Source organism: Varroa jacobsoni, unplaced genomic scaffold (genome assembly GCF_002532875.2).
Source record: "Varroa jacobsoni isolate VJ856 unplaced genomic scaffold, vjacob_1.0 contig00343, whole genome shotgun sequence".
In the NCBI taxonomy this organism is placed as follows: domain Eukaryota; kingdom Metazoa; phylum Arthropoda; class Arachnida; order Mesostigmata; family Varroidae; genus Varroa; species Varroa jacobsoni.
The window spans coordinates 1-13,403 of record NW_019214452.1 but is presented as its reverse complement, the minus strand read 5'-3'; positions in this window follow the sequence as shown (position 1 = coordinate 13,403).

Here is a 13,403-nt window from a genome sequence, read left to right as displayed (position 1 = left end):
CTGCTATAATGTATTCAGAATAACTACTACTGAGGGGTATAGGGGCGCGAAGCCCCCAAGGGAAATTGCCGGCTAAGTACAATAACAGCAACTAGTGGCATAAATACAAAGCTATGGTCTCGACGATGGTGGTAAAGCGACGGTCGAAGCGGCATATAGGGCCGTCGGTCGGAGCTGGATCGTTGCAGAAATTGGATTCTGCACGGTATAGGTGGGGGGGGGGGCTGCCTATGAACTACAAAATGTTGGACATGTATATGTCTACGTTTGTACATGTGCTACGAAGACGACTTGATGCATACACCTTTCGAAATGAACGGCGTAAAAATCGAGAATCCCTTGAATATATTGAATCATATTTGTAATATAGTGACAACGCGCTAGTATCGGCACAAATGCATTATATCGTTCCAGATCTTGTACCTATCATTGGTAAGTGTATTGTAAAATTCTATTGGTACGCGCAGTGACCGTACGTATACTCGCATGCATTTTTCTGATGTATAGTTACTGATGAGATTAGCCATATTTTATTCCAATTGGTCGAGTCATAGTTTTTACATTTATGTATGCATGCATAGGTTTTATAATACGATCCTAATTGGTGATCCTTTCGTTCATTGTTCAATAGGAGGGTCAAGTGCGGTAGCAGAAACATGAACGTTTTTGGACATTATTATGAAACATTTCACCTATCAATACACCTATCACAAATATTGCCTTGTTGACGTGAAAAGGTACCATTTGTGCCGATTTTCTCATATTGGTCAAAATAATTTAATGATTTTTTGTTTGATTTTATGCTCATTTGAGCATTGTTTATGTCAAGGACAATTGCCTAAAGCTATTGTTTCACTAATAGCAAGCTCCAAGGTACACACAAATCAGGCGACTAGCAAGCGTTTTAATTATTATTGTAGCACAATCAGCCCAAAAAAAAATGAATGATTGCTTCCGGACATCCACCTTCTAAGGGGTTCGGACATCCAAGTACCCTCGTTGCCGATCATGTGCATTTCTCGACAGTAAGGATTTTGTAAATAACATAAATATCCATAGAATCTACATCGCGTCATACCTAGGGTTCTAGAGTCCTTCCAGGTATTAGTTCAAGGTTGTTTGAGCTATAAAGCTAGTAATAATAGGACCATACGGTCAATACAAACTTTTAAGGCAGCTGGCTCTAAAGTTGTCTAGGCTTGGTGGCTCCAAAACGTAAATTCAGGCAAATATCTGCTAAGGGAGTATTACTGGATTTATTCTATAAGTTTGTTGGCATCACTTCGTGAGATCATTAGGGTTATGCGAATAACAGCGCGGTAATTTAAAAGTCGAAATGCGATGTGAAGATTTGCCTGAATTGTAACGTAAAATCTAGGCCTTCGACACCAACGATTTAATCCTTCCCATCAGATTTCTCGAGTACGTTAGTTATGCCCTTAGCGAAGACGGTAGCTTGGAACAGCAATCTCAAAGGAAGAAGCAAATAAACAGCAAACTGATCACACTACTCGCCTATGAAGTTTTTTATACGTAAACTTTTACCGCCCTAAGGTTTATAAAAGATATGATACAAAGAACGGTTCGCTCATACAAGATAACGGTAAAAAAAATCTATTCTTCACACATATCAAGCTAACTCATGCTGGTGACGCCTGACAATTATATCTTGTCGTGACGCCAGCGGAAAGAGAATGAAGAAATTATTTACGTCTCGTTGTGAGAATACACTGGTCTACTTTACTTTGTTACGAGCACTGCTACTGGATCAAAAATACCCACAACATGCTCGAGTCATTCTTCTTCATGTATGATTCCATTCATTTGTGTGCGTTTTTATGACTACCTTTTCCTATATAAGTTACGGCTTCGAAGTCACATGCTGGATGCTGTTGAGAAAGCTTTTCGAAGCCTCCCACAATTTACGCTCAATCAGTCTAAAAAGAAGTGTATTAGAGAAAATGCTAGCGGAATGCTACTATATCTCACAACCGCTTTCAATGCCAGAACCTCTGCGATAAAAGGTTTACATTGCTTTATAGAAAGCAGTCTACAAAAGATACGGAAATTGAGGCTATGGGTGGTATGGCCGCATTGCTACCATCACTCTATGAGAGCGTTGCTTCTCTATGTAAACATATGGTCGACGTTCGGAATCGATAGTTACATTCAATGGGACTGATTGCTGGGATAGTAACCTGAGGGGGTGTGAGCCGGTGGAGTGACTAGTGTGCCATCGAATGCGTTGCGTTCTTTTAAAGGGTCCTTGTGGGGGCGTGGGGAGTTGCGATAGTAGTTGCCCTAGCCTATATGAATATCGTGTTCCCTGAACTAAACGAATTTTACCATCATCATCATCATCATCATCATCATCGAGGTCACCGATAGGGCAGCGACAACCTACTGAAGGTAGCGGTCTCATTTTGCATCCGACTAACGTCTGATGGCGTAAGTGCTGACATTGAAATGGTAATGAGCCCCAGCTTTTACTCCTCTTCCTATACTTCCTCGTGCCAAATGTGACAACGAAAGCAACGTCGTGATCGTCCGAAATGTTGCTTTCCACTGTCTCGGATGGCAGACATGGTTTCCGTTAATAAAAATACAAAAAGCATCTGCTACGCTAAAGTTTATTATGGTCCAGTACTCGACGATCTTTCTTCCAGGTACGTTTCCCGTGATGCGCAAAGGAAGATCTGATAGCATTAGATCTACTACTAACCATTGTGCTTTTATTTCCACTATTTTCTACAGGACATGTCGTGATACACTTCCGACGACATTATTTACAGCCTAAACGCGTTACAAGTAGGATAAACGTAAAGTGAACAGGCGAATATTCACTGCTTAACGAACTTATTCATTCCCAATTTAGAAATACTTTTCCCTTTAGTACAATTAAGTTTTACTTCCTATGATATGTACGCATGGATGGATTGATTATGTACTGTAGGGTAAAGGTATAGGGTGTGAACATATATATATATATAGTCATCACTTAGAGGTAAAAGTCATCGATATCCTTTCGTTAAAGTGCTGCAATGGCTAGGAGCCATGGAAAACTGACTTAATGGAATTGTGGGACTAAAAAAAGAAGCTTGGCTTTAAAGGATGCTTCGAAATATGTTTGCCTACTCAAGTATATGCCGACCAACAGTTCGATACGGTTTAATACCATTGCATTTCAGAAACTCAGATTTTATGTCTGTCCTAGTTAGCTCGAAGATCGCAATGTTATTTTAACAGCGTTGATCACTATTCATGGAAAAATGAGAGGTAACAAGGCTTTCGAAAGAAGAGTAATCAAACAAGGTAAGGAGCCAAATAGAACACGTTATCTAGCTAGGCATAAAGAAAAACTAAATCCATAAACGGCTACCGAAGCTTGTAAAAAAACAATCTATTTTCATCAGGCGTCAGGTCGAAGGTATAAAAGCCATGATGCAAACATATACCGATTTAATACTTCGACCATGCTATTACTGATACTTCAAAATTAATTCCATAGAATCAAACATAGAAATCAGCAAAAGCCTGAACCTTTTTTAGGCGAGGACTAGGGTTGCTCTATGCGCCTGCGCAAGCGAACCGGAAAGCCTATTTAAGACTAAATTGCTTAAAAAAAATCTTTAAACCCTCGAATGTAACAATGGGCACATAGGACTAGATAGAAAAATAGTTCTACCCTTCTCTACTTTTAGGCAAGTATTAACGCTTATCATAACCGAGATACTTAAAAAGCTGGGTAGTGGTTTGAGAAATCTCGTCGCATCCTAGAAGAAGTTTCACGAGGACGACTTTGGATAGATCAACAAAAATGTTAGGTTGAACAAGATAAAAGCTTTCGCAAAAGTGCAGTGGATTCATCTTTAAGGGAAAAACGCTAAAATAGTATACGGGCTATGCAAAATAAGCCAAGCGTATTCTGCAGTGAACATAACTGAACTTATTGCTTCTTCAGCGGGAACTTCTTCCCAACTCAGAAGTCGCCAGAGTGCCATATGGCATCGTAACAAGTGGTAGAAAATCCGGCAAATGCCAGGAGTCATTTTGGAAAATTAAAGATCTAGTCACCTCGTTACATGTGATTTAGAAAACAGCTGTTTTCGGGCGGATGCTTCTGCTGACGGGATATCGATTAATCTCTCTCACCAATATATTAATACTTCGGAAAGGCCGATTACGTTTTACTTCACAAAATTAGCTAGCGTGGAAGAATGTCATTGACCTTATAAGGACGAAAAATCGCAGTGAATTTTTATCGAAAAAGTGAAAAGAAATGATTTTTGTACCAGGAAAAAAGCAGCCTACCATATCTACTACACGCATCAAGTGTAGATTTCTTTCATTCATTCAAATCTCGAATATGATATTAGAAATAGATGATTAAAAAAAAACCGGCAATTTCCATACGTTAGCACAGTTTCGGCTGTGTTGGCAAGAAAGACCATTGTATAAAATAGCTTTTTTTTTTTTTTTTCGCAGTTAAAGGATCTAGGTGCAACCAACTCAGAGGTACATATAATTAACAATACTATCAGATTCCGTCGCCCTTCGATTTTCGAAACTCTACACATAGCTTATCTCGAACGGTTGTTCTTAGACGAATACGTTAAAGGACAAGATCTATCGTGATCCTTCTCAAGTTAGACAAAAACCTCCTAATAGAATGTAATAATAATAATATACACATATATCAAAATGGAACTATCATATAAAAAAGGGCGGTACCTTCGGATATTTACCTGGCCATGCTCAACCTTTAGGTAGTTGCTGTTTAGATAGTCTGGAGCTGCAAAAATGAATCCAATCGATAGAAAATATGGATAACGGTCGAACAGTGACAAAAGTATGGGAGTCATCCTTCACAGTAGCGGTACACGTGTTGCTAACGCCCTGGAAGAACATAGGTTAGACTTATACTGTGTCAAATCAAGCGACGTTTATTATCCACTGGTTTTATTTGAATACCTTTGAATTACCTACGCAGTAAATGTATCAGCTTCGTTTTCTTGCTGCTTTGGTTTTTACTGGTATTTTCTTCATATTTCGTTTAGTATTATTATCAGGTTGATTCTGAAGGAAACGTTGTATTTTTGAGAATATCCGAAATACTCGCAGAAACGATCCAGATTAGTTGTGCCAAACTACTGATAGGTGACTATTTGTCGCTGATAGTTAAAACAGTGTATGTAGATTAAAATCATTTTCTGAAACTATCCAGAGCCTAGAGAGTGTTGGGTGCTGCCTGTTTTCGTTTATGCGTATTGCCATTTCCAACAGTAAAAGTTAATTAGCCAGCTCGAACGTTTAGTCCTTTCTTAAACTGAATCAGATAAATTACTTATTGTCAACAGCGCGTCATTTTCTTACAAATGGTGATTGGGACGCCTGTAAACGACCGTGAAACTCACTGATGATGGCGAAGATGACAGCGATCGAGTCATCACCGCAGTCTTCATGCGCGTACACAGCAAATATGGTGCTCACATAGGTATAAGTGGGGTAAAAGGTAGGAGAATAACTTCGATATCCTTTAGCAGTGTTACACGAGAAATTGAAAATTAATTCTGAAAGCCAAATATAACTAGAACCGAACCGATATACTCAGTAATATATACATCGGAACAACATGGATTAAGGCAAAATCAAATGGACCTTTCAACTCAGAAACGTAATTGCGTATACTAAAAGCGAATTTATTAAAAGGCATTAACTGGATAAGACATGTGAAATCAATGTCATCTCGATGGTGGCATTTATTACTTTAATAATTATCAAACACCGGATGTATAGGTTCGGAAACTTGCCAACCCTCGTACGATCGTAGGACCATCGTAGGATAGCCAAGTATAAAAAAAAACTAACGACTTCAATACTAGTAAACAATAATCATTGAAGAGGCTGTCGACGATGTATTTTTTTGTTAATAATTCTAAGTCTTCAGATTACTAGAGGTTCTAAGCGGAAGATTATTGGGTTCATAATATCATGAATAATATTGTGTCGTAATGCTTTTTTTAAACATAGTGCTTTATATAGATTCTAAGCAACAAAGCATCCCTGTCCTTCATTCAGATCGATATATATATATATATAAGTAAAATGAAGACTTCCAAGGGATTTTCGCCTTACCTTTATGACTAGTTTTATCTGTAAAAATTTTGGTAATTACTGTATACTACTTATGGCTGGAAATGATTAGCTGTGGTTATAATGTTAACGGAAGTTCAAAAAAACACATTTAAACCACATGCACTCCAAAAGTGTAACTCTCTGAATCCATTCCACAATAGTCTCATTCAGCAGTGATATCCGATCGTTGGTTCACGTTGATTCTTATAAACTCCGGCGCCCCGACGCCTCGATACGAAAACACCTTTCCAATCGGATGCCGTTACTTCAGAAATCAATATCAGTATACAATGTCCCAGCATTGTATACTGTACTTCGATTTCGTTGATTTCTGGGTAGAACTGGGTCAGGGCGAAGGGACTGGCGAATCGGAAGAAGCCATTTTGACTAGTATCTTCGACTGTTACAACTGATGCGACGTTGCCACAACTAATTTTGTTGGTAACAGTAGCTGTCCGATGCTCATTTGTGAAACAACAACACTGACTTATGCAAAATTCAAAAGGGGAAGAGTGAGGAGTGGATGGGGTATCGAGTGTGCTTCAACCGCCTCTAGGGAAATAGAAACTGTTCAATCGAAGATAGCAATAGGGTAACGACAATAAGGCCATGTGGCACTGAAAATTCAGCCATTATTTTTATTAAAAACGTATGCACTGGGATAAAATTGTTTTGTTGACATTTACTAGCGAGATGGAACTAGGTGTAGTTCCGCAGATTTCCCTGCTTAGCCGTTCGATAATACTCGCTGCGTGCCAAATGCCTCTCCATTTACGTACGTTGTAATTTAGTCCAAGCATTAGAACAGTGTCTATAATATCAACAGTCACTTCTTCCTAATGATATCTCATTCCACTTAATATTTTTTTTTATTAAACTAAACCTTAAACATTTTATTACCGTTATGCAAAGGTGTGTGTGCTGAGTAAGCGCAGATAACAGGAAACGGTACAGGTTCATTAACCGTAGACCCAACGAAATAAAGGAAGATATTCTGTCATCAAAACGACGTATGTCTTGATGAAGTTCAACTAACGTGACATATTTAACCCCTATATTTTGAGGTAACTTGAGCTAAGATAAGCGAGCAATGGTAAATAACAGAGGTTCGGTGGTTGTCAGGATAAACTAGGATATACTCCTTAGGTACAACACACGCAGACCAGTTGAAAATGTACCTTGCCTACATGTATATACATACAGCTGGACCTTACAGGTACAGATAGCATTCCATGCTTTACATGAAGCTTCTTAACCACGTAGATCATAGAAAATTATATATTTTCACCTACCAGTGCAAATACCATTTATAATAATGAATAACTGAGTAGTCATACAATTTTGATCCGTTACCAGAGGCTTGATGTAATGATCCTTCTGCAACAAAAACAAGCTTGGATGCTAAACATGTCGTAGAATAACATCTACGTGACTTTGCAGGCTACGTTTATGACGTACTCTTCTGGAAGCCAATAGACGAAATGGAAGCTATTGAGCGACGTGCAATGTTTTTTTCCCGAAAGAGTAGGCAAATCCTCTAAAACTGAATAAGCTGAATGGATTACTTTTATACCCTATTTTTGCTTCTACCTGCCCCTGCATGCAATGTTTCTTTCATACAATTCAGACAAAAGACGAACGGTATTCAACAGCCAAAAATATATAGAAAAAGTATCTCAAAAAGTTCCTATTAATAGATAAAAGATTAAGCGTCAGTCGAGAGATTAGGTGAAAGAAAGTATCATGGCATTTTCTAGGGAAAAATATGGTTTTTAGAGTTTTTAAAGCTGCTGTTTCTGAGCTTTTGGTGTATTTGCGCATCGGGGAGCAGGTACGTGTAAGCTGTCAGGTTATCGTCAGGTTAGTCCAAGGACTTGAACTGACTGAAATTGTCAGCTTCAGCGACGAAAATTATGGCCAGAAATCAATCCTACGAACAAGCGTATTGGCTAGTAGGCAACGCAGGGAAGATAGTGTGATGTCGAAAATAATTGTTATAGGAAGTGTAATAATAATAAGTAAATATTATGTAATATCAAAAAGAGTTGGTAAACAAACGCTCAAAACGTCTAGATACATGTCAGATTCGATCAAATGCTTCGCTGTGCCATAGAGCACTTCAATATTGATTATTGCAAGGTTGTGGCTAGCTACTGTGATAATTTGAATACTTTAGAACTCGTTCCGACAACAACTTATTAACTGGCAGACGAAACAAACACTATTCCAAAATATTCTGAGTTGTCTATAATTAAAACTATTAGAATCTAAAATCATGATTCCAGGAAATCTATGAACAGCTCAAGGCCACATATAGAGCTTACAACAGAACTATGCTACTCACAATGAGGCAACTTACTTTATGAGAGAATTTTGGCCAACGTTTCCTAGGGCCATAGATTCCCCAACTTATATTTACTCTTGATGAAAGCAGTATCCATCTTGATTTACCGCAAAGTGATCAAACATACGTAAAAAGGACTCGATGTCATTTTGAACGCAACTTGTTCCTCTTCCTGTTTTTGCCCGAGCCTCGTTAAGGACTGGATGGCTATGCCGGCGGTCCCGTCACGTCTTGTCATCGGTGCTGGAGCTGCAACAAGATACAGCTAAAAGTATCTGTTGCCTTTCTTACTTTGTACAGTCGTCACGCGGCTCTTCAAGAGTTAAGCAGTTATATAGGATTTCCTCTTTAAAGCAGCTTTGTCCTTCGCCAGCACATGGGCCTTCCGGATGCGTCCCAAACACGAAAAGAAGTCAGCTGGCTCTGCAGGTCAATAAGGTTAAAAACGAGGCTTACTGACCGGGAGTGAGCGTAGCTGATGCTGCCGTTGGCCTGAACTGTGCAAAATGTCGTATCCTTCGAATTTGACAACGATTGTTTGGTCACTACTGAATTTTGAACAGACACAAACAACATTGCATATGACGAGCTTAAATCTACACGATTTCGGCATTCAAATAATGCTACAATGATCTAGATTTTGAAGAGAGGAAAGGGACTAATATCTGCAATCGGTATCGGCCAGATAGACTTTGAACATGTGATGCTGTAAAAACTTCCGTAGCAGGGTATCCGCTTCCATTGCTCTTCCACTATGGTATCAGCTGCCAGATTAACAAAGCAGTAATCCGATTTGTATCACTTTCCAATAGCGACAATACAGTGACTAGAAGCAATACAAACAATGCCGCCGATATACTCACCGTTCATGTGTCGCAGTCGACGCGAAATGACAGCAAGGAACGAGTTACCGGTGCGAAGTTGGACGGTAACGAAAAAATTAAACGTTCGTTGTTGTTTGTATACACACACATACACACAAGCCCAAAAGCATTCTTCGAACAGTCATGGCAACGCCGATACACGACGGGTGAGCGTCAACTCAGATAATTTTATATCAACACCAAGTGTACGCATTGGGATAATATGTGCTGCCAGCCGTGTAGCCTCGACAATATGCGTTTATAGAAGCTTATTGGACTTGGAAGGTTTGCTGAAATGTCGAACTGCGCGGCTGTCCAGCCTGTTAATACCGTCAACTTACAAGTTCTAAACGTATCAGCTGACCAAAAAGCTCAGGCATTTGTTTTGGCGCTTCTTATTAGCAGGTGAGTTGCACCGTGTTGACGTAAACCTCAGTTCCGAGAATGGTAGGAAGACATGATCACATAAATCGTCCTTACTCATTCTTGTTTAATTAGAGGTGAGCTCCGTACGATTTAATATTATTCCGTATTCATTTTCGTAGGTGTGGAACCTGTTATCTTTGACGTTTGCTTACATTCACAGTCTGACACGTTTCTTCCAGCTAAATCGTTCTGTTAAACGGATCTGAGTCGGAACAAATCGTTACTGGGGAATCTTTCTAGTTATTTATTTTCTACCCGCCCTATACTGGGATTCGTATAGCTTAATGAGGATCATGGCGCGTTCAATACCCCCCGTTTGACCACGTTATATTAGATCCAGTTGATTGGCATTTTCCAGAAGGCTAGAGGTACTAATTAACGTCTGCTTCATACGACTGATTTTACGAAACAATGTGATGCCGGCTGGGAGCCGGCCTCAGCAAGGGTAGTTTTCCATTCGTCACTTGACTACAATGATTTTTGGCATACCAAGTCAATCCGTTCAGGGACGACGAAAGTCGTGCTATTGGGAGCTGCAGTTTGATTTTAGCTAAAGAAACGCTGCTCGACAAATAAGCGAACGTCACTATTTCCGATCTCCTACAATGCGTATACTGGCAATCGTTGAGTGTTGCAAATAAATAATAATAATATAATAAATAAATAAATAAATATATATATATATATATATAAATTAAAAAAAAATAAAATAAAATAAAAAAAAAATAGGGTGTCGTACTAAAGTGCGTACAACGGCGTTCTTCTTTAATAATAATGATACGTGTATGCAAGTTTGAACGAAATTTGCACGCGGTCCGGAAGATCGCCTGGGTTAGCAAGCCAATACTAAGCAGACTAGAGCATTTTACGTACGGTCTTTTTCAAAGACTTGCCACCTTAATAATACCATGACTATTTATAGCTTGGTTTAATTACATCTCGTAGCCCGGACCGTAGTTTCGGATGGTGCGGCTGTATGTTTTTTCTAATAAGGTTAAAGAATTATGTATAGCAGGCTAGCCATTCGCGTACGTTCACGTTCGTTGTACCACATACGGTTATTTCAAAAAAAAAAAAAGAAAAGAAAAGCTTCGATGACGGCATCCGCATGGCCATCATTCATACTAAATAACACTGTCATATTCAGGGAAAATTACAATAGTCACATGGTAAACAAGTCACACCCTTTGACCGAGCTAGCTTTGCCCCTTATTCGTTATTAAACGTCGTCTTCGTTAGCCGCAAGAATGGCGCGTTCATAAAAGTCAAGCGTTTCGTTCTGGCCGTCTTGAATAATTATTTCGTAAAAATTCTCAGTCTTCCGATTCCATAGCTCGATTGCCAGCCTATCTAATCGTACTTCATGGAGTTACTAGCCAACAAAATAGATGACCCTAATTTCAATTTTTCAAAAGCTACCAAACTGTGTTAGGACTTTTTTAGGTCGTGAGGCCGATGTTCTAGCGAGCACAGTGGTATAATATACACTTATTAAATAAATAATAGTAATCTAATTTTCGTTTCCCGTGACAACGATTGTTCCCACCGGTTTCGTTGAGTAAATTTTGATCGATGCAGGCCGACCGTGCCTTAGTCAGCCTGTTGCTGTGTCCAAGAAAGAAATTTACATCCAAAGAGACACACGACCTACGCACAGATCAGTACTATTCGCGATCTCTGCGGATCACTCGCCCGCCACTTGGCTATTGCCGCAGATATATACATGGTTGTAGGCACGGACTAGGCAAAAAACAAGATGTGTGATTTATTTTAGAAGCTTAGTTCGCTCTGCATTCATTATTTTCTAGGAGCAACCTGCAATGTATTAGTAGAGTTGATTAGTATGCTCAGAGGCGTGTATCTACGTTATCCGCTAATTTTATCATTATCATGCCGAAGTTTCGATAAATAGGTTTCTACTAGATTGCTCAATTGGCATATGTGCCCCCCTCAAAATGCCTTCCTACATTGTCTTCGAAAAAAAACAATCTCTTTGACATAACGTGTAGTCTAATAACGGGTTGTCTGTCACACAGTATACTTCAAAATTTGATGATATGTCAAAACCGTCGACCAGGTCCAAAACATCACTAGTGAATCGGTCTCCAATGGTCTCTTGACGCTTTTATATCTTCTGTATATGACCGGTTTCTGACACTTCCTTGGCCATACGTAATTTCCAAGCCTTGCCATTAAAACTATATACGACGGATAACCTAAGCGAGATTACGTCAATGGATCACTTATGTTGGATTTCAGCTGTTTTAAGGCAGCATCATGATCCGCGCTGGGTTAAAAACTTTCCACAGCATAGTCCTGCTATGATCCTGAATCCTTATACAAACAACGTATATCCACATGACTCGAGTGCATCTTATCTGCATGATGATTTTAGTCGCCATTTTAAATTCATAATAACATAACTTGCGTGATTCCTTCATGTGTATGTTCGAGCGAGCGTTTTAGGCTTTATGCCTAAGCAGCTGAACGATATGATCCCTAATCCCATATAATGCACGTTCTAGAGCTTACTCGGACATCCTTTTATATGTATACGAGCATTCAAAGCACTTTTTTTCTGTATCTAATCTTCGGCTTTTTATTGCCAAATATCTATGAGCACCACATTGCTTTACTAACATATTTATCGCCAGCAAATTATATGTATATCTAGTTATTATACTTACAGCTTATTATTTTTCATGCGAACTTCTGATCAACGCTGGCGGTAATGAAGATTTTTTATGATGTTATATACCTCGGGCTAAGTAGCGTTAAAAGTCATCATTGGGTTTGCATAATACGTCTTCTCATTTCTTCCAATTTCTTTCCAATAAATAAAATATATAGCACAGAGCACTGCGACTGCTCCATTCTGTGCCGTGTCATTCAGGGCATCCTTGGACATTAGCTTAGGACCACAGCCACCTCCGCGTCATACACAGGTACAAATTTTTTTTGGCGCATGGTACGATTCATTACGACTTGGCGAAGACCGTGCACTGCGTAGCGGACTACCACATGTCGGTTTTTTCCGTGTAGTTTCTTCCATGTTTCGCCCATTATGGCACCAGTAGTAAAAAATGCGGGTCGACCTCAGTCACTCGTTCCTCCGGTTGTTGGATGAATCACAGACCGGCGAGCGTTTTTAGTAAGCCGAACTGGCGCTGTAGATGCTTAACAAATGGCAGCATATCCACTAGCATATGAACGGAATGGTTATGGGAGGATATATGCAGCCCTAGTGCATTCTTGAAAAAAGCAGGCTTTATGCGGTTCAACCTACACAATTGGGCTGTGCTGAGGTTTTCCCAGATGGGCTTGATGCCACGTGAAGCTTTTGCTGCAAGCCTGATATTGAAGAGGCATATTGCCATAATCAGGGAAAGGAGCGACAGCTTTTTTATGGCTCGTCGATAATATTTTTCATGTTTCTCTAACACATTCTCTTACATATATATACATATATATATGATATTTAATCTAAAGAAAATATTCAGGGTGTGTCGTCCATATTAATAATTAAGTATCGTTCACTGGTGTTTGCTATGGAACCCGTTGCGATATGGGAAGACGCTGTTAGCGGTAAGCTGTATCCCCTATAGCAATCAAATGGACCGTCGTCGAAGTTGAAG